A 22,241-nucleotide genomic window follows, 5' to 3' on the forward strand; every position below is an offset into this window, starting at 1 on the left:
GAGCCCAATGCAGGACTTGACACCAGGGGGGTTCCTTTTTCTTTCTCTGTTTTCCTAGGAATTGAAACAAAGCCACTCAGGGGTGACAGGCTACAGCATGGTTTGCCATGTATCTCCCAGCCTCCTTTGTGCATTGGTACTCTCCTTTTATAGAGAGTGCCAAGAATGTCCCAACCCCACCAAATTCTCAGGCCTTTTATCCTGTTTCCAATATCCAAAAATTCATTCATTCATTTTCTCAGCGTTCATTCATGCAGTACTCATTCCTTAAGTGCTTACAATAAGGTCCAGAAGGTAAATTTTAGTTTTGAGTCTACCAGGACCCTAAGACCCATCTCCATCCCGAGTCGCCCCAACACCACCCTCCAATGACCTTATAAGTATGTTCACAGAATATGTTGTCACATAATCACCTGCAAAAACTGTGCTGATACACTTGCCTTCATCTTCTCCCCATTTCTGGAAACCCTACAAAGCTTTTCAAGAGTCATGCTTGTGCAGCATGTTCTAACAAATGCCACAGATGTACTAATTCTATGTCAACTACACATATGTTTGCATGTAGGAAGTGAAAGATCCCAGCACATGTCTGTAAGGATTAAACACACAGAACACTATTTCCATAATACTCTATTTCAGACCTGGGGATTGATTGTAACCCAAATGTATCTCCAAGGCCAAGTGAGCCCACACCAGACACGCAGGGCACACATGTCTCAAATCCATTCTGGCATCTTGCTGCCTGGGAGGGAGAAGGAATGGAGGGGTTTGGCTAGGCCAGTGTCCAGGGCTCCCCAGGTTGCCCCGTCGGGCCAGATTGGCCAGCCCCAGGTTCCCCATCCCTTCTGCTGTTCTTCCCTCTGCCACAGCATTCCTCCTCCTTCTTAGTCATAGATAATTCCCCTACTCCTCTGGCAAGTTCCCAGGCCTTTGTGCTCTCTGCCAAGGACTATTGGTCTAGATCCGTGTTAAGACAAGGGTCCAAGTCATTGCAACTTCTTCTTGTTACAGGCCAGACCTTTGGGCAAAGCTGCAGAGGGAAGAATGAATAGGAGAGGAAATGGGGAATACAGCTTGTGTTCTGGGCGTGGGCTGAACCACTCACCTTCACTGGACACACACACACAAACACACACACACACACACTCCCATGTGGGGTGGTTACCTCTGGAGGGTAATTACATCTGCATTTGGTTCCTTGAGAAGGAGGAAGGACCATAAAGAGAAAGGGCCTTTGTGGCTCTTCCCAGTTCAGTCCCTCTAATCCCTAAATTTTAATATCTCTAAAAGAGATTCTGGGCCCAGATAGAATAAAGGTCTTTGGGAGGGGATGGAAGAAAGAGGAACTTAGACCCATGAGTTCAATTTTAATTCCCACACTTTAAATATAAAAACACAAGCAGGAAGGGGAAAAAAGGGAAATCATACACTTTGAGCACTTTACAAACGGATCATTTAATCATCCCAAAGCTCTATGGAATAAGGAATTGGAGACCTCTTTCACAGATGGAAAAACAGACTAGATAAAGTTAAATAACTTGCTTAAGACCTAGCTTTAAAAAAAAAAAAAAGGTTTGGTTTATTCTTTTTCTTTCTTTTTAAAATTTTATTTATTTATTTGACAGAGGGAGAGCACAAGCAGGGGGAATGACAGGCAGAGGGAAAGAGAGAAGCAGGTGGAGCCTGATGTGTGGATTGATCCCAGGACCCTGGGATCATGACCTGAGCCAAAAGCAGATGCTTCACCAACTGAGCCACCCAGGTGCCCCTAAGTACCACACTTCTATTCAGTGGTAGGACTGAGAGTCAAACCCAGTCTAGTCTACTCCACAAGATAATTGAAAAGATTATTCATTTTACAAAAGGATTCATTCTAGGGTGGCCTAGGTGGAGGCTCTTCCTCCAGCTTTTCAAGTCGAGTATGAGGTACAAATTTGATCTGGCTGGTGTCCTTCCCTGCAAGTATTCCCTGGAGTGGCCACCATGGCTAGAAACACTGTGGGTCACATCAGATATGTATTAAGGAGGAACACATACAAGGTCCTTGGGAATTACTGTGGAAGTTGGTGGTGGTGGGAGTATGTGTGTGCATGTGTTTGTGCATGTGGCCTTGGGGAGGATGAGAGGAAATTTCTAATTTCCATAGGAAGAGGTTGGGGAAGGAGAGTTTACCTTCTGGACAAGCACGGAACAGACAATTACTGACTGACTGAATGAATGAATGGAAAAATTCATTCATCAAACATTCATTGAGCACTGCGCAGGCCATTGGGACAATGATGCAGACAGATGCTGTAGTGGGAAAGATTGGAAACTCTGGATCCAGGGTGGGAGGAGGGAGAAGAGGGGGATGGGGAGGAGTGAGCCTCCATTTTCTCTCTTCTGGGAAGGGCCCAGCCCCTGTCATCATTCTGATAATGCTACTGCCCCCTCCTCCGCCCCCCACCTTGATCTTTCTGCTCTAAATATCATTGTGTTCAAATAATAGTGTATATATTTAAAAAGACTCCAAGAAGACAGCTGCCTCAGAGTATTAATCATGAAGAGGCCAGCACTCAGTCTCCATGGCGACTCCAGACAGAGCTGAGGAGCAGCTCCACGTCCCACTTCCTGGGGCCATGGAGATGCGGGGGACACAGTATCCCGGTGCACCCTTCACTTTCCTCTCTGCCTCTCCTTTCTTCCTCCTTCCTCCCCTTTCCTCTCTCCCCACCCTGCCTCTCCATTCACTCCCTTTTTCTCTTCCTAAAGGATTTATTTAAAAGCAAGGACAGAAGCAGGATCTAGCTATCAGACTAACAAGGAACAAGGCCAATGAGGCTGCAGCAGAGATGAAATTTGCCTCCAATTACCACCTCTGGAGAACACAACTCCCCTCCCCAACCCCCCCCCCCCACCTTCCGCCACAGTGCCCCGCCACAGTGACCCCAAGGACAGAAGGAGTCTGATCATCTGTCCCTGAGGCAAGGGACCCACTGTCAGAGTCCTTCTTCCCTCTTCCCTGCCCATGGCCAGTCGTTAGTTTATGGTTTTTGTCTGTATTATTCATTTATTGCCCACAAAAGTAACATAGGCTCCTTGGAAAAAGAGAAACATGTTAAAATGAAAGTATCTCTCCCAATTCTATACCCAGATATATACATTTAAATAGTTTCAAGTTGATTCCAAGAGATTTTTCTTCCTGTATATTCGTTCAACATTCCTCCATTCAACTAGCACTACCATCGTTATCATCATTTATACCAATGGTGTCACACTATACATACTCTTGTAATTAACATTATCCCTTGAATGGTTTTCTTTTCCCCATCATGATACAGATTAATCTATAGTGTTGTTTACAACTGCTCCAGGGTATTCCATCATGTACATGTATATAAGTTTTTAACTCTATAGTTTCCTGTTTTTAACTCTGATAGAAAGAACGTGGCTGTGCACAGCCTTGGATGTGTACATGGTCCACTGATGAGGTTAATAATAATATGTGTGTGAACGTTTGTATAGCACTGACTATGGGCACTATTCACCACGTATTGAGAGTTTTATGTACACTCACCATTTAAGCCTCACAACTTGATGAGTACTATTACTAACTCTATTTCATAGATGGGGAAATTGAGGCCCCTATGCTTCACCCTAAGGTCAAGAAACTTGCCCAAACTTACAAGGTTAGCAAAGGATGGTGCCAGCGTCTGAACCTACAGTAAAACCATAGATTAGATTCCAAAGCCTGGAATTCCTAGGTCAAAGGTACAAACATTCAAAATTATGTAATATCAGATGTTCCCCTAAGAAAGTTGTTTCGATTGTGGAGCCACACAGCAGCATGAGAGTTAATGGGTAGGCACACAGAGGCATCCCTGTGGTATTTTAATTTGCATTGTAATTTAATTTGCATTGCAAACATTATCAGAATCGTTCTGCAGGGCCTTGGCATTTCATTTTCTGTGATCCAGGGGAACCTTCTTGAGGTTCTTCACATCCTCACAATGGGCAGTGGAGATGAGGCTGTTCTGACATTGACCAGAGTGGGGTGTGGGGTGTAGGAGCTTCTGTACCATCCTTCCTTTTGTTCTTTCTCGCTTGGGTCATGGAGGAAGTAGAGAAGAGAACGAGGTGGCTTTGAACCATTTAGGGAAAGGTTCCTAACTCTTTCAAGGCAGCTTCTAGCTGTTCTCTCACAGGAAAGAGGGAAGTTATTCTTTCTCCTGTCTTCCATTCTACATCCTTCCTTCGGCGAAGTCAGCTTTGGACAGAGTTGAGAGGTAGATGATCACAGAAGAGGTGTGACTGGGATGGGTTCCAGGAAGGTCAGAGGTAGGGGCAGTAGGGGGGGTGCGGTGGATGCAGTGACTTCGCACTCTGCTACCCACCCTAGGATTTGGAATCACCCTTCTACCACCCCTTCATATCTAAGACTGGTTCCCCCTTTGTGGGCACTGATGGCCCTGAACCTTGATAGATGTTTTTATTTGATTAGGTAATGGTGTGCAGAGCATTGATTTTCAATTCAAGAATCGAGAAGATGAAAAAGAGGCTGACAGCGTGGACTGAGAGGCTGCAGCTCTAGAACAGAATTAGAATCAGAAACAGGCCTGCTAAACCTCCCTGGGTATTTCTCTCCTCCATGGCCTCTCTGGATTCCTCTCACCTGACTTCATCTCATTGTCTTCTAGCCTCTCTCCTCCCCCATCTCACAGTTGTTCTCTTTAAAGTAGATTGGTCAATGTACTGGCATCTGACAGCAAAACTCTAAAAGTACCCAGGCAATTAGCCACAGAGGAGCCATTGAGCCAAAGCCTGGTCAGCTGTGTGTCCCCCAAACCTTGACGACCACCAGTAGGCCAGGATTCTTGTTGCAAGTGACAGGAATGCAACATGAATTAGTTTAGGCTAAATAAATTAATTATCACCCCGCCCCATGGAATTTATCAGCTCACAGAATCCAAAGGAATGTCAATCCATCTACCAACCAACTAACCAACTGACAAGGGGGTAGAGATACAGATGCGGATCATGAGTTAGTGAAACCAGGGGCTAACGATTCTTCAAAGGCTCTCAGCCCTTTTTCTTTTCTCTCACTGATGACTGAAAACCTGGCCAGGAGCAAATTCGGTGTTCTCCATGTCAGCCTGCTGTGATAAATGGATTCTTGTTCTCAGTTCCAGGTAAGAAATCTCAGAAAAGACCTCTGCTATCCTCCCTAGGAAAATTCTCTGACCATGCAGACAGGGTGATATACAGCTGATAAGACCACAAGGGGCTTGTGCTTGTGGGTTTGTTTGTTTGTTTTTTTTTAAGATTTTATTTATTATCTGACAGAGAGAGGGATCACAAGTAGGCAGAGAGGCAGGCAGAAAGAGAGAGGAGGAAGCAGGCTCCCCGCTTAGCAGAGAGCTCGATGCAGGGCTCAATCCCAGGACCCTGAGATCATGACCTGAGCCGAAGGCAGAGGCTTTAACCCACTGAGCCACCCAGGCGCCCCTTGTGCTTGTGTTTTGAGGGCCTTTTCCAAAGAGAGGAAACCACTGGAAGCCAGAAAGTCTTTCAAGAGGCCACTGCCTCAGGCCCTGAGGGCAGGAGCTAGGCAGCAATGGGTTCTGGCATGTTCTCATACCAGGGGCAGAAATGGATAGTTCCCTCTGCTTCACGGTGCCCCTGGAGCAAGTCGCCTACTCCATCTGTCTGCCAGTTCCAAGGAACACTGCCCAAAATAAAAATCCCTAATTAGCAATTCCTGCAATCCAGAGCAAAACAATGTATTTATTTCCTAGAATAATCTGGAGCCATATTCGGCTTGGCAACCAGTGGGTCCCACACATTCATGCGGTGTGCCATGTGAAGACTCCAGCAGAGGCCTATACTCAGGGCATGCGGGGGAGGGTTGCAGGGGTCCCCTGCCCAGGCAGCAGCAAGCAGGGACCCAGAACAGAACTGGCCTTGTCAATAACCTACAGCAGGTTTCCGGTACAGGGTAGGTAGGAAATGAAAGGAACTTCAGTAGGATTTCTAAATACCAGTTCCCATAAAGGCCAGTTTGGGGACACATGACCTATAGGGTCACAGAGAATCCCATTGGGCAGTAACGACCTCAAGCTTGGGAGTCTGGAAACCGACTCTAACCCAGCTCTGCTGTTAGCTTGTTCTGTGACTTTGAACAGATGCTTTACTAATGCTTTCTGTGCTTGCATTTTTCCCACCTGTGAAATGGGGCTATGTTAGTTGCTGACCTGCAGTCTGGGGATTAATAGCTACAATAACCACTACTATACAATAGAGAGATGATGTGAGATGCAGTATGTCCAGTTAAGAAATAGTGAATAACCCTGTCCACCCAAATGTGCTCCCTGTTTTCTGGGTACCTCAGGCGTGGAACTGGTCACCATGACCAGAACTTCCCTGCCATCATTGCTCTAATTCATTCACTTATTCATTCAATTAACTCTTTATTGAGGAATTAGTGTATCAGCCCCTTCAAGAAATTATTGCAGAAAAATGGGATGCATGTGACAGGGGCATGGACAGAATGGCTTGAGATCATACAATGAGGCAGCAGATAGTTATCTAGTTGAGAATTTCAAAGGATGGGGCAACTGGGTACCTCAGCTGGTTAAGCATCTGACTCTTGATTTCGGCTCAGGTCATGATCTCAGGGTCGTAAGACTGAGCCATGTGTCGGGCTCCACAGTCAGTGAGGAGTCTGCTTGTCCCTCTCCCTTTACTCCTCCCCCTGCTCTCCTATGTGCTCTCTCTTTCTCTCTCTCTCAATCAATCAATCAAATCTTAAATGAGTAAAAAAAAAAAAAAAGAAGAAGAAGAAAATTTCAGGGGAGGCTTCCCTTGAGGAAGCAACATTTCATTCGAGACAGAGGTTGAGTAAAAGTTAACTGAGAGGAAAGGACAGGTTGAGTGGGAAGAATGTTCTAGGGAAAAGGCCAGAAAGAGAGAGAGGATTGGGGAAGAGAGAGGATCCAGGGAACTCTGAAGTCCATGATGGCTGGAGCATAAGGAGTAAAAGAAGCTAGAAAGGAAGGAGAAGTGAAGCCAAGCTGCTGTGAGGGGCAAGGACATGAAGGACATGTCATGAAGGGGTCATGAAGGACATTTTAAAGCATGTTGAGGCATCTGGACTGTATCCTTAGGGTGGCAATAAGATGTCTTTGGAGAGGTTTGGCTGTGTAGGACATACAGTTTTTAATTTAGGAAGACCAGTCTGTCTACTGTATGGAAGGTGACCTGGAGGGGAGATCAGGTAGGGTACTGCAGCAAATCAGGTGAAAGGAGGTCCTGAGACCTGAGCCCTGGTGGTAGTAACAGGAAAGGAGACGCTTTCAGAGTCAACAGCCAGTTGGGAGCTAGTATATACTAGACAATAGAGGAAGGAATCAGGTTGATTCTCAGATTCTGGATTGGACATTGGGATAGTCATTTATTTAGGTGGAGAACCAGCAGGAAAAGTAGAGTCCTCCAAACAAACACATTGTGTTGGAGCTACGATTTACATAGAGTAACAGGAGCAAATCTTAAGTGTATAGTTTGATGGCTTTTTACCCAAATCAAGATAAAGAACATTTACATCCCCCAGAAAGTTCCCTTATGCCCAAATCTAGTCAACAGATACCACTTTTTTGAAATAACTACTTTTCTTTTTTAATTAATTAATTAGGGAGTGAGGAGGGGGAGAGGAAGAAGGTGAGAAAGAATCCTAAGCAGACTCCACAATGAGCAGGAAGACCCATGCGGGGTTCGAACTCATAACTCTGAGATCATGACTTGAGCTGAAACCAAGAATAGGACACTCAACCAACTGAGCCACCCAGATATCCCAAGTTAACCACTTTTTTCAGTGTTATCCCTATTGAATAGTTTTGCCTGTTTTTGACCTTCACATACATGGAATAATTCAGTATGTACTTTTCATGTTTGGCTTCTTTGGCTCAAGACAAAGTCTGTAAGTTTATTCACTCCGTATTTTGCATGTATCAGTATTTTATTCTTTTTTTTTAATCACCAATTAATATTCCATTGTTTGAATATACATAGTTTATTTATCTATTCTCCTAGTGGTAGAAGTAGGCTTTTTTCATGTTGTTGTTTGCATTTATGTTTTTTTTGTTTTGTTTTGTTTTGATAAAGCCAAAAGAAAAATGATTTAGAGGCACCTGGGTGTTGCATTTAAGCATCTCTTGGTTTCGGCTCAGGTCATGATCTCAGGGTTGTAAGATCCAGCCCCACGTCAGGCTCCATGCTCAGTGCAGAGTCTGCTTAAGCTTCTATTCTCCCTCTGCCCCTTCACCCCAACTCTCTCTCTCTAAGATAAATAAATAAACCTTTAAAAAAGAAGAAGAAGGGATGCCTGGGTGGCTCAGTGGGTTGAGCCGCTGCCTTCAGCTTGGGTCATGATCTCAGGGTCCTGGGATCGAGTCCCACATCGGGCTCTCTGTTCGGCGGGGAGCCTGCTTCCCCCTCTCTCTCTGCCTTCCTCTCTGTCTACTTGTGATTTCTCTCTGTCAAATAAATAAATAAAATTTAAAAAAAGAAGAAGAAGAAGAGAAAATGACTTAGAAATGAATGATAATGAAAAGATATAACAGTTATAAACCCCTACGACTTACTACATAGTTTAAAATATACAGAGTATGAATAAGAGCTCTCATTTACTTAAGAAAAAAACTTTAAATGATTTAGCAATAAGCTGAAAACTGTACAAGATGAAAAAGAAGAAAACTGTAACATTTTCCTGAAGAACATTAAAAAATATGACTAAGTGAGGAGATGTTTTCTTAGATGGAAAGCCTCAATATTATAAATAAGTCAATGTTTCAGTGTCCGTGGGTTCTCTTGAAGCAGACATTAAGATGGAGTCAGGGGTACAGGGGCTTCTTTGGGAGTGCTACATGTGAGAGATAAAAGCAAGAATGGACAAGAGAGCCTCAGCCTGCAATGCACATCTGATAAAGTCTCAGGCAACCCAGTGATGAATTTCAGAGCAACAATTGCCCATTAGAAAAATCTTGCACTGAGAAGAAATGGCCTGTCCCATAGCAGCCTGGTGAGGGAAAAAACATGGGCTTGGCTTGAAAGCTGAGATGAGCCTGAAAGGTGCTAACAGCTGGAGACTCTGCTCTAACTGCACACTTTGGGGGTGCCTGGGTGACTCAGTCGGTTAAGCGTCTGCCTTCGGCTCAGGTCATGATCCCAGGGTCCTGGGATCGAGCCCTGCACTGGGCTCCCTGCTTGGCGGGAAGCCTGCTTCTCCCTCTTCCACTCCCCCAGCTTGTGTTCCCTCTCTTGCTGTGTCTCTCTCTGTCAAAATAAATAAATAAAATCTTAAAAAACAAAACAAAACAAAACTGCACACCTTGCAGCCAGAGGGCACATCCTTTCTTTCTTTCTTTAGGCTTATTTATTTATTTATTTGACAGAGAGAGATCACAAGTAGGCAGAGAGAGAGAGGAGGAAGCAGGCTCCCTGCTGAGCAGAGAGCCCGATGCGGGACTTGATCCCAGGACCCTGAGATCATGACCTGAGCCAAAGGCAGTGACTTAACCCACTGAGCCACCCAGGCGCCCAGCACATCCTTTCTTGAAGGCGGTTCTACAGATGCTACTCAGTTCTCTCCAATATTAATTTATAAATTTAATGCAATTCCAGGGACGCCTGGGTGGCTCAGTCGGTTAAGCTGGTGCCTTTGGCTCAGGTCATGATCCAGGGTCCTGGGATGGGGTCCCGCATTGGGGGCTCCTTGCTCCGTGGGGAGCCTGCTTCTCTCTCTGCCTCTGCCCGCCACTCTGCCTGCTTGTGTTTAAAAAAATCTTTTTAAAAAACTTTAATGCAACTCCAATAAAAATGCATCAGATTATGTACTAGGAAAAGTGTAAAGAAAGAAATAGATTGATTATGAGAAATCATAATGGAGTTTATAAACAATTCTTGATGCAAAGTCAACATATAAAAATCAATTTTTAAAAATATATCAGCAACAGGGAGGGGTGGCTCAGTTGGTTAAGCAGCTGCCTTCGGCTCAGGTCGTGATCCCGGCGCCCTGGGATCGAGTCCCACATCGGGCTCCTTGCTCGTCAGGGAGCCTGCTTCTCCCTCTGCCTCTGCCTGCCATTCTGTCTGCCTGTGCTCGCTCTCTCTCTCTCTCTCTCTCTCTCTGATAAATAAATAAAAAATCTTAAAAAAAAAAAAAAAGAAATGTAAAAGAAAAAGAAAACAAAGCAGAATTTAAAATATTCTGTCATTTTGGGGTACCAGTCAGTCAGTTAAGCATCAGACTCTTGATTTTGGCTCATGTTATGATATTAAGGTCGTGAGAACCAGCCCTGCATCAGGCTTTTTACTCAGTGGGGAGTCTGCTTGGGATTTCCTCTCTCTCCCTCCCCCACCCTACCCCTTCTCCTGCTCACAAGCATGTTTGCATGCTTTCTCTCTCTCAGATAAATAAATAAAATCTTTTTTAAAAAAGATTGGCAAGTTTATCTATGTGAAAATTTTAATTTGTTTTAAAAGATTTTATTTATTCATTTATTTGACAGAGAGAGCGAGCGAGCAAGTGAGCACAAGCAGAGGGAGCAGCAGAGGGAGAGGGAGAAGGAGAAGGAGAAGCAGACTCCTCACTGAGCAGGACTCCAGGATCATGACCTGAGCTGAAGGCAAGCTCTTAATTGACTCAGCCACCTAGGGTACCCCTTAATGTTGTTTGACGAAAGCTATAATAAAATTTAAAACCAAGTACAGTTTAGGAGAGAAAAAAAAATCTGTCTACATATGATAGATATGGCTTAATATATTTTTTAAAGATTTTATTTATTTATTTGAGAGAGATTTATTGAGAGAGATCACAAGCAGGCAGAGAGGCAGGCAGAGAGAGAGGAGGAAGCAGGCTCCCGGGTGAGCAGAGAGCCCGATGCCGGGGCTCGATCCCAGGACTCCGAGTTCATGACCTGAGCCAAAGGCAGCAGCTTAACCTGCTGAGCGCCCCAACATGGCTTAATATTGAAAGAATATCTACAAATAACTCAAAGAGAAAAACAAATCAATAGAAAAATAACCAGAAGTTATGACAGACAACTGTCATAAAGAAGGAAAAATACAAATGATAAAGAGATAAAAAGATGTTTGACCTCATTGGTAATAAAATCAATGCAGATCAAACAATAAGATGTAAGAGATAAAGAGTTTTATCCTTCAGGTAAGCAGAAGTTTTAAATAGAAGTTTAGTAATATTTTACGAATACCACTGGTGGCAAAAAAAAGAACGAGATGTATCTAAATGGAGTTGTTTATGATAATGCTTATTATTATACATTTTATTTTGTCATACTGTTAGGTTTAAAAGTGACACAGAACAATAAACATAAAATTATTCCATTTTTGGAAAAACAAACAATTATATTTACGTGTACTTGTATGTGTAGATGAAGACCTTGGAGGACATACATTAAACTGTTGAGCATTTAACTTTGGAGAAGTGTATAGGGAGGCATTTCTGTATTTCATCTTACATAACCTCTTGTATGAATTTTTAAGCATTAAGAATGCATTTAGGGACGCCTGGGTGGCTCAGTTGGTTAAGCAGCTGCCTTCGGCTCAGGTCATGATCCCAGCGTCCTGGGATGGAGTCCCACATCGGGCTCCTTGCTCAGCAGGGAGCCTGCTTCTCCCTCTGACTCTGCCTTCCACTCTGTCTGCCTGTGCTCGCTCTCGCTCGCTCGCTCTCTGACAAATAAATAAATAAATAATCTTTAAAAAAAAAAAAAAAAGAATGCATTTAAACATAAAGAGAAACAATAGGAATTCCCTTTGATTCAACAGCTACACTTCCAGAATCTATTCCAAAAAAACTACCCATACTGTAGCTCTGAATGAAGATTCTTTATAGCGTTGATTATAATAGAAAAAATTTGAAACAAATTATATGTCAATCAGGAGAAGATTAGTGAAATAATTACAGTAATTCCTACCATAAAAAAAGTTGTAGCTGTTAAAAATAAGGTGGTATATCTCATATATATACTGTTACATATATTACATATCTCACATATACTGTTAGGTGATTTGATACATTATAACATAATAAAAATTGCAGAACAGTATAGATGTCCAGCCCATTACATTTTTGTGAGTATAAAAATACTGATGTTATGGGATGCCTAGGTGGCTAAGCCAGATAAGTGGCTGCCTTTGGCTCAGGTCATGATCCTGGGATCGAGTCCCACATCAGGCTCCTTGCTCAGCGGGGAGCCTGCTCCCTCTGCCTGCCACTCCCCCTGCTTGTGCTCAGTCTCTCTCTGATTTAAAAATAAATAAAATAATTAAAAAAAAACTACAAACAAAACAAAACAAACATATTGATGTTATTTACTAGGAGAGGCCAGCTGGGTCCTGCAGCGGCATCTGGGTGCAGAAGGTTCTGATCTCCCCTGCGTGGAGAATGCACACTCCTCAGTGCGATCATTATTTGAATCCATTAACTCTGCTAGCCAATATAAAAACAAATCATGGAGAGCCAGGTAATAAAGATAGAGAAGAGATGAAAATGAAATAAAAGGTTTAGAAAGATAAACATTGATGTCAACAGCTGGGCAGGTGGTCCATGGGGCTGCTTTGGGCTGATTCCTCAATCTCTACTTCCCCTTGTTTCCAAGCGCTTCCCTGTACTGCAGAGGCTACGAAGCAAAAAACTACAGTTCTAAGACTCCTTTGCAGCTAGAATTCAGAATGCAGATTAGGCAGTGCCAAGTAGCGTTGTGGGATTTGAAAGGCGGGCGTGGGGCAGGAGTCCTCTTCCTGCCGCTTTGGGTGTTTCTCTGCTGCCAAGTCATGTCAAGGAGACACAAGGTTTTCTGGCAACAGTGCTCCCGGGACCACTCCCTCCCTGGCTTCTCGGGTGTTGAAAGGGGGTTGTGTTGGTCAGTAGGCCGTTTCTAGTTTCTTCCTGGATTCCATCTATTGGAGTGTGCTTTGAAGCTCAATAATTTACATTCTGAGGTTCATTCCAGCCCTTCCCAACATTTTGTAAGTACCCAATATCCTCTAATAAGCCTCTTCCTGTTTAAAATACCTAAGGTCATTTCTATTTCTTTGTTTCGGTTATTTTACTGCTATATGACAAACCACCCAAAATTTGGTGGTTTAAAATGGCAACAATCATTTATTTGGCTCACAAATCTGTGATTCTGTCTGGGCTGGGCAGAGAAAGCTCATCTCTGTTCCACACCTTACAAATTGGAGGCCCTCGCCTGAAGGCTGGACGTCTGCGTACCGGAGGGTGAATGGATGCTGGCTGTTAGCTGAGCTGCTTGCCTTCCCAGCCATGTGGGCCTCTCGCCACTGCAGAGTGGCTGCATTCCAAGGTAGAGGTCGTGTCTGTGTGTGTGGGATCATCTTTATTACTTACCTCCAGGAGTCCCATAACATGGCTTCTACTATACTACGATAGACAGTCACAAAGACTTACCCAGGATCAAGGCAACCGGACTTAGATGCCTCCTCTTGAGGGAAGAGCGGCAAAGTTCTGGAAGAGCATGTGGGATGAAAATATTGTGGCCTTTTTTAGGAAGTACAATCTGCCACATTCCTGCTCTGAAACATAATTGATACAGTTAATAATAGCTTTTTTAAAAAAGCCTTAAGAATAAAACATTGAGCTAAAACTAAATGCAATAGAAAGTATTAAATCTGTAAATATCTAAACAAGCAATGTTTTAAGGGAATATATAAAAAAATAAAGAAAAGGCAGTAAAAATTCAAAAGTGTGACTAGAAAAGCCACAATATAGAAGCAAACAATTTTCTAAAGAATGAAGTTTAATACCTGGGATGTGAAGGTAAGGGGAAGTAATAGAAGGTAGAATGAGAAGACTGAAAATTAGAAAAAGGAGCAATAAAATAAGGAAAAGGATAGAAAAAGAAGAATTAAAATAGCCCACATCAAGACAGCAAAATATGTTTAAATAGCACAGACACAAAAGCCTATTACATTAAATATATCTTTGTTAAAATGAGGAGAAAAAAAATAGTGACTGGAGGTCAGTGCAAGGAGGGTTCTGGCCCTCGCCAGAAGGAGTCTCTCTTCAAAGTCCCTGTGCAACCAGAATTAGCTTCCAGGACTGGCGCTGGTAATCGGGCCACATCCCGGCTTTGGAGGTCTAATCTCTTTGGCCAATCTCTGTCTCTCTCTCAGTAGGTCTCTCTTAATGATCTTCTCCATGCTAATTTCAGACTTCTGTCAAAGCAAATCTTTTTGGACTTGGCTGCCTATATCCAGGTCTTTTCCCAGCTCTTGTGGCCATCACAACTGGGTCATCAACCTGGAGAGGTGACCACAGAGCCCTGCTGAGGTACTTCTTATGGAAGCCATTTTGCTGACATGCAGCTTAGAGTAGGAAGTCGTCTGGAAATTGATGTGGGCAAATTTTCGTGAAGACCCAGGAGCCCACTATGTATCTTCATAAATGCATCCTGTCAGTGTATGGATTCATTAAGTGATCTTGTTTAATCTACCAGTTGTCTTATGATTGCTTTGTTTTAATGACAGTGATTAAGAGGAGAGCCAGTCATCATCCCAAGCACACATTTTCCATTTCCAAATGGGATAATCTGGGCGGATTCATTTCCCAGGACTATGGTGCCTTTGTGCTGTCCTTTCCACTCTGCTGTCTCGCTCTCTCCACTGGGTGGTTATTCTTTTTGCCACCGAAGCCCCCCACCCCCACCCCCATGGAAGACCCAGGTTTTGTCCAGAGCAGTTTGGGGAGCACAGGTGAGCAGAATTTACCCAGCTACTGGGCGCCAGCAGCAGATCCTCCCAAACAGCCCCACACAGAGCGGGAGCTGGGTTGGGGGTGGAGGTGTGAGAGGTGAGCCTGGCAGGCTTCAATTACGTTGCTAAGTTCTGAGTTGCTCGTTTCCTGAACGGCTGTGTCAGCTCACCCTGGAAACAGTCATTTCCCTGGCAGCTCCATATTTAGGCTGCGGGCTGCCTGCTGCTGGCACCTTTGCCTCGGAGCTCCTGAGCTGCCTGGTGGCTCAGCGGCCTTCGAGAAGAGCCTCATGTCTCTTGTGTTATCAGGGACTGAGCCTTTCTCCTGAGCAGCAGGAGTGTCAAGACTCAAAAAAAAAAAAAAAAAAAAAAAAGGAGTATCAAGACTCTCTTCCTTGGGGTGTCCATTTTGGGGGAGGGGTTGGAGGCAATAGGAAGGTGGGTGGAGAAAAAGAAGCACTGAAACCTGTGATTGAAATTATTTCCTCTCCCCATAGCTTAGAGAATTAAAGAATGGTGGGAATGCTGGGGTCCAGAATGATTGTTCAATGGGGAGATAAGGTCCCTGCTCGCTCCTGGTCCCCTACAGTGCCCCTCATGACCAAGGGCACCTGCTTTCCAATGGCTGACCTCCTTCACCACCACCCCGACCTGCCACCAGGATGGGATCTGTGCTGAGGTATGCTTCATCATTGATATAGAACTAAGAAGCCTTAATGGATCCATAGAGAGAGACTGAGCTCCAGCCCACTGGCCTCAGTAGTCCACATTTTGGCCCATTGAATGGATTGGCCCTGAATTGAAATGGAACGGATTTTTGGAAAAAAAAAATCAGTAAGGATAGAGAGGATGGGATGGGCACTCATGTCCAAGGAGTAGAGAATAATCCTAGCTAACAATGATGACTGCTGACTATGCACTGTTCTTTAAACTTGTCAACTCATTTCTTGCTCATCACAGCTTTAAGAGGTGGGTGATACATTTTGCAGATGAGCAATCTGAGGAACAGGGTTTATGTGTTTTTAATTTTTTTAAAAGATTTTATTTATTTAAGAGAGAGAGGGTGCAGGGGGGAGGGGCAGAGGGAGAGGGAGAGAGAGAGAATCCCAAGCAGATTCCATGCCTCGCGCAGACCCAAAAGTGGGACTAGACCCCATGACCCTGAGACCAGACCTGGAGACCAGACCCAAGCCCAAATCTAAGATCTGTGTCCCGAATGACTGAGCCACCCAGGTGCCAAGTGTTTATGTTTTGACGCAAGATTAAGGGACTAAGAAATAGGAGATCTACCCTTCCTTCTGCCCCTTGTCCTTGCTCCTTCTCACTCACCCTTTCTGAGCTGTCAAGCATGCATGCCACCCAGCACTGATGTGTCCATTGATGCTCTGCCTGGCTCTTCCTCCAGGTCCCAGCATGAGGCGACACAAAGTCCCAGACTATTCACACCTTCCTTTTCTTACTCGATATTCTTGGCTCACCCCTTTCCCCTGCCATTTTTGAAATCGAAGTCAGATGTTGTGTTTTTGTATGAAATAGCTATTGGCATACAGGCTTCCCTCCCCGAGGAAACTCCCAACTCCTTGAGGGCAGGCACCGGTCCTTACTCATTGTGTAGTCCTTTCAATGTGGGGCCTGGGGCTCCATGCTCGATGCACAGGGACACAGTGGGGGTCTATCCACACCACCTGCGGTGGGCCCCAGGTTATATCTGAGCCCACAGTTTACTCACCACCCATTAAATGTCTTTTACCTTTTTGTTTTCTTTGTTTCTTTTTTCTTTTCATTCTTTCTTTCTCCCTTTCTTCCTTCCTTTCCTTCCTCCCTTCCTTCCTTTCTCCTTTTTTCTTTTTTTCTAAGACATTTATTTATTTGTTTGTTTATTTATTTGAGAGAAAGAGTGAGAGCAAGAGAGATCATAGAGGGAGAGGGAGAAGCAGACTCCCCACTGAGCAGGGAGACTGACCCAGGACCCCAAGATCATGACCTGATCTGAAGGTAGACACTTAACCAACTGAGCAACGCAGATGCCTGTGTCTTTCTTTTGCCTGAACCAAATGAAAGTGACCTTCTTTACCTCTGTATATTTATTTTATTTTATTTTTTAAAAGATTTTATTTATTTGATAGTCAGAGATCACAAGTAGACAGAGAGGAGGAAGCAGGCTCCCTGCTGAGCAGAGAGCCCAATGCGGGGCTTGATCCCAGGACCCTGAGATCATGACCTGAGCCGAAGGCAGAAGCTTTAACCCACTGAGCCACCCAGGCACCCCACCTCTGTATATTTATTTAATAATTGGTGTTCCAGTCTTTCTTCATCATCCCTAGATGGCAAGCCTATGGAAGACCCAGATTCTGGGTCTAGTCACTTAGATCATCACTTAAACTCATACTATGGCATGTCTATACATGTAAATACTTTGGAAGATTTTAAAGGGCACCTGGCTGGCTTAGTTGGCGGAACATGTGACTCTTGATCTTGGGGTTGTGGCTTTGAGCCCCACGTTGGGTTGTAGAGATAACTTAAAAATAAGATCTTTTAAAAAAAGAGAGAGGCTTTATTTTATTTATTTTTAAAAGATTTTATTTATTTATTTATTTGACAGAGAGAGAGACAGAGAGAGACAGAGAGCACAAGCAGGCAGAGAAGCAGGCAGAGGCAGAGGGAGAAGCAGGCTCCCCACTGAACAAGGAGCCCAATGCAGGACTTGATCTCAGGACCCTGGGATCATGAAGGCAGAGGCTTTAACCCACTGAGCCACCCAGGCGTCCCCCGAGAGAGATTTTAAAGGGATATTTTCACCAAATGGAATGGCAGAGTTGAAGAAGCTGAAGATCTTCATATTATATTGTTATTTTGTTAAGTTAGGAAGTTCTTGCCCCAAACTTACTGAGAACTCCCGGACTTGCAGGGGTGGGGAGAGACATTTATAACCTCCGTATCCCAAACATGATAGTATTATGGAGATATTTACTCTTTTGTGAGTCCAGTATTTTCTAAGCATTGAAAAAAAAAATCTGGCTTAAACGATAGGAATGGGGAGCTGCTGAGGACTCTTCCGTCCCACCCCTCATCCCATTTCTAACTTACTTTAGTTTAGTTGCTTTTAATAATGTAATAGCACCCACCAACTCACCACTCAGAACAAAACTAGGCCCTTGACAGTAATCCACATCTAATTATGTGGTCCCCCATGTCATCCCTTCATCTTGCCCCACACAAGGTGACTTTCCCTGCTGTACCCAGAGTCAGAAGCCTGTCCTGTTATATCACTTTTGCCTCTGCCTCCTTGTCACTGATAGGGCAAATCTGCTTTGGCGGGCTTAACATTTTAAAAACATCCTTAAATGGCCTCACTTGGCAGAGACTAAAGCTCAGATTAAATGCTATTTCTTGCAGCATAATTTTCTATGTTTAAGAGGAGCTCAAATATAGCTGAGATATTATTCATCTTGAAGCCATCACCCACCAATTTGGATATAACTTCCTTTGTCACATTCCAGAAATTCTTTCTTCCAGGATAGGATCAGGGCGGCTGACTAAGAGATCCCCACCCCACACTCCCTACCCACCTCCTCTCCAATACTGATTAGTGTTTTTCCCTCGGCCTCTGCCATGGAGCAGAATGGCTGGTGAGTGACATTCTCCTTTGAGGCCCGTAATTTAGAGGCTCCTGCATGGAGTGACACATGGTGCTATTAGTCATTGTCCCAGTGGAGTTGGTATCTATGTTTCTCAGTTCCAGATAGCAAGAAGAAGTTGGAAGACACTTGCCCAGACTTGGGGATAAAAAGCAATTTGTGCTGTGGAAACCCCTTAGTTCCTCTTCACCCTTGTTGAGGAGAGGGTCCCTAGAATAAAAATGAGTTGTAAGAGGTGATTTGAATTAGCAGAACAAAGGTCTGTCTTATAAGTGTTTGACTCTATAGAATCTGTAAGATCTGTGGTTATCTGGTTTTCAGGTCCTGTAAGAAGGCTCTAGCTGCCACCAAGACAATGTAGTCTCTAAGCCACTGACCACCAGGGCCTCTGTCAGAAAGGAACCCGGAGTCTGCAGCCTGGGGTAGGGTGAAGACATGGACGGGGTGGGTAGGTATGAGCAGAAGAGTGAAAAAGAGGAGGAGGGAGCCAGGGCAGGAAGGACTTGGGACATTTAACCCAAGACTGATTTGGTCTAGAGGAGGAGACCTGGTCCAGGTTGGGCCAGTTGTATTCTGTCTTCTAGGAGGATCTAGAATATGGAACCAAAAGAGGCACCTGGGTGATTCAGTCGGTTAAGCATCTGCCTTTGTCTTGGGTCATGATCCCAGGATCCTGGGATGAGACCTCAAGTCAGGCTCCCTTCTCAGTGAGGAGTCTGCCTCTCCCTCTGTTCCTCTCCTCTGTTCATCCTTTCTCTTTCTCTCTCTCCCAAGTAAATAAATAAAATATTTTAATAAATAATAGCTAGATAAATAAATAAAATAAAATGTGAAACCAAAAGACACATGGACGGGAGCCCCTAGAATGATGTTCTAGAGGGAAGTGGCTCCTCCAGCCTCAGTCAGGCTTTCAGGCCAACATCTTGACTTTAACTTCATGAGGCTTTTTCGCCAGAGCCAGAACTACCCACTGAAGCTGGATTCCTGACCCTTAAACACTGTAAGAGATAAATGGTGTGGGTTTTTTTGTTTTGTTTCATTTTAAGTTGCTAAGTTTTAGGAATTACTTGTTTTGTAGCAATAAGTAACTAACACTATTGTATATACATCTCAGAGACAATGTTTTTGGCAGTAAGTAACAGACTACCTGGCCACAGACATAAATCTTTTTTTTTTTTTTAAAGAATTTATTTATTTCTTTGACAGCAAGAGAGACAGCGAGAGAGGGAACACAAGCAGGGGGAGTGGGAGAGGGAGAAGCAGGTTTCCCGCTGAGCAGAGAGCCCGATGTGGGGCTCAATCCTGGGACCCTGGGATCATGACCTGAGCTGAAAGCAGATGTTTAGCAACTGAGCCACCCAGGTGCCCCCACAGACATAAATCTTGAGGACATTAATGCTACATTAGTTTCCTAGGGCTGCTCTGAACTGGGTGGCCCAGAACAACAGCAATGTATTGTGTCCCAGCTCTGGAGGCCAGAATCTGAAATCAACCTGTCAGCAGGGCCAGGCTCCCCGTGAAGAAAGTAGGGAAGGATCTGACCAGGCCTTTCTCCTAGCTTCTGGTAGCCTCAGGCGTTCCTTGGTTTGTAGGTGGCTGTACTCTCCCTGTGCTCTCCCTGTGCTCTCTTCATATTGCCTTACCTCTCTGCATGTGTCTGTTTCTATGTCTAGATGTTCCCTTTTTATAAGTACAACAGTCAGATTGGATTAGGGCCCACCCTAATGACCTGACAGTCTCCTAAGGCTAAGTATTTGCACGTGTTTTCCAGATGACAAATTGACTCAGAGAAGTTAAGGCTTTAAGGTCCCCTGACTGGTGAGTTAGGAGCAGAGCTGAGCAAGAATCCGGGGCACCTCATTTCCAGCCAAGGGCTGTTTACTTAGAAATGGAGAGTGTTCTGGAGGACAAGATAGTGTGGCTCAAAGGGGGAAGCAGAATATGGAAGGAAAGACTCTTGCAGTGGGCCTCAAAGAAGGAGAGAGGGAATATTTCCCTGCCCTGTCTCCTATTCACTGTTGCCCAACCAGAAAATGCCTCTTTTCTTTCAATTGCACCCTTTTCACTATTAAAGCCCGGCGGTGGCTCATCGTAACTGATATAATCAGAACACACGGGTAGAAAGTTACATGAAAAACTCCCCTGCTCTGGCCCATCTCAAGAACTCTCTGGGAATGTTTCAAGAGCGTCTGGATTAGTGCTGCCATCCTTTGCGTAGTCCCTGGCAGGGATCACGTACTCTTAAAATGCTCAAGGGGGTAGCCAGGTCTGTCTCTCCCACATATCCCCTATTTCAATTTGGGGTGGGATTTTGGTGTCTGAATGATAGTATATGTTCTTCATCTATCTGGAGATTCCCTCAGCTGTACGTAGAAGTGGGAAGCACAGCATCATGTTATTAACAGTGCGCAAGTGGAGGTCACAGGCCAAAGATAGGTTCTCTCTGGGCTGGAGCACGAGGCTTCGTTCTGAAAGTCCAGGAGGTATTTCCTGTGCTATCTCTTCCTAACTGAGGATAAACAGAGCCCACAGAATCTACACTTCCCTCCCTCCTGCAGGTCCAGGCAGGGAAGATGGAACAGGGTGGTTGACCAGAAAGACCGTTAAACCTGGTCTGTTCTCTGCAGAGAAGCAGGGAGTAAAGGAACAGAACTCCAACTCCCACCTGTTACAAATTACAGTGGCTCTGTCCACCCGTGCCATATGGCTCAGGAATGTCCTAAGCTTTGAGCAACTCCTCCTCTCTCAGAGGGGACCAGTAATGTGGTATTCCCTTCCTTAGGGGCAAAAATGGACATATGAGTAAAGTAGTAGAAATATTCCTGCCTTACCTATAATTGAAGTGTCCCCAACTAGAGTTACACCCTTTGCTTAGGACACAGTCCTTCCAACAACCTCACTTAGGCAGCACGGATTAGTACCCACTGAGCTAGGGACTGGGAGTCAGAGATAACAAAGCTGTGGTCCTGCTTCCAAAGAGCTTACCATCCAGCATGGCAGACCAACCCCCACACAACAGTGGAAATGACATTGTACTGGAATAACAACGACAATAGTTACATGTCCACTGAACAATGGCTATGTACAGGTGTGATACCAACCATGGAAGTGCTCTACCCTGGTTAGTCCTCCCAACTGTCACACTCAGGTAATTTAAGCATTCCCCATTTTCAGAAGAGGGGGCTGAGGCTTAGAAGGGTTCAGTGCCTGGCCCAAGGCCACACTGAGCAAGAGGCAGAGCCTAGAGCTGCTCCGAGTCTGTCTGAAGTCTCCATGTGCGGCCGCTACATTCTCTTCTCGCCATGGAGGACAACATGGGGTGCCAGGGGAGCCCAGAGCAGGGCAATCACCCAGACCGCCGAGGTCAGGGCGGGATCACAAAGGAACTCACACACCACCGCACCAGTAACTGAGCTCATATTAGGAGCCAGCCAGGTAAATGGGGGAAGAAAGAGGGAGCATTAGTAGGTCAGGTCCTCACAGGACACCTCAGTGGGAGAGGGAGGGAGGGGAGGCTGCTGAAAGGGGCAAGGGGTGCCTGCGAAGGGGAGAGACAAAGGCTGCACCCATGAGGGTATGTGACTGAGTTCATTCACCTCTGCGGTGACATGGAGATATTCAATAATGACCACTATTGAGACTGGTTGACATAAAAATATTTATCTCTGAGGAGCACACAAATGAAAATATCTAAGAGGGGAGGGAGGGGGGAGACATCAGGGCATCAGGAGCCGGAATCTCAACCATCTGGAATCCTACTGAGATTTGGCGGCCCATTCCAGAGTCTCAGGTATCTTGCCAAGATATTTTTTAAAGGAGAAAAAGACAATAATG

The sequence above is a fragment of the Mustela lutreola genome, chromosome 9 (genome assembly GCF_030435805.1).
Source record: "Mustela lutreola isolate mMusLut2 chromosome 9, mMusLut2.pri, whole genome shotgun sequence".
In the NCBI taxonomy this organism is placed as follows: Eukaryota; Metazoa; Chordata; class Mammalia; order Carnivora; family Mustelidae; genus Mustela; species Mustela lutreola.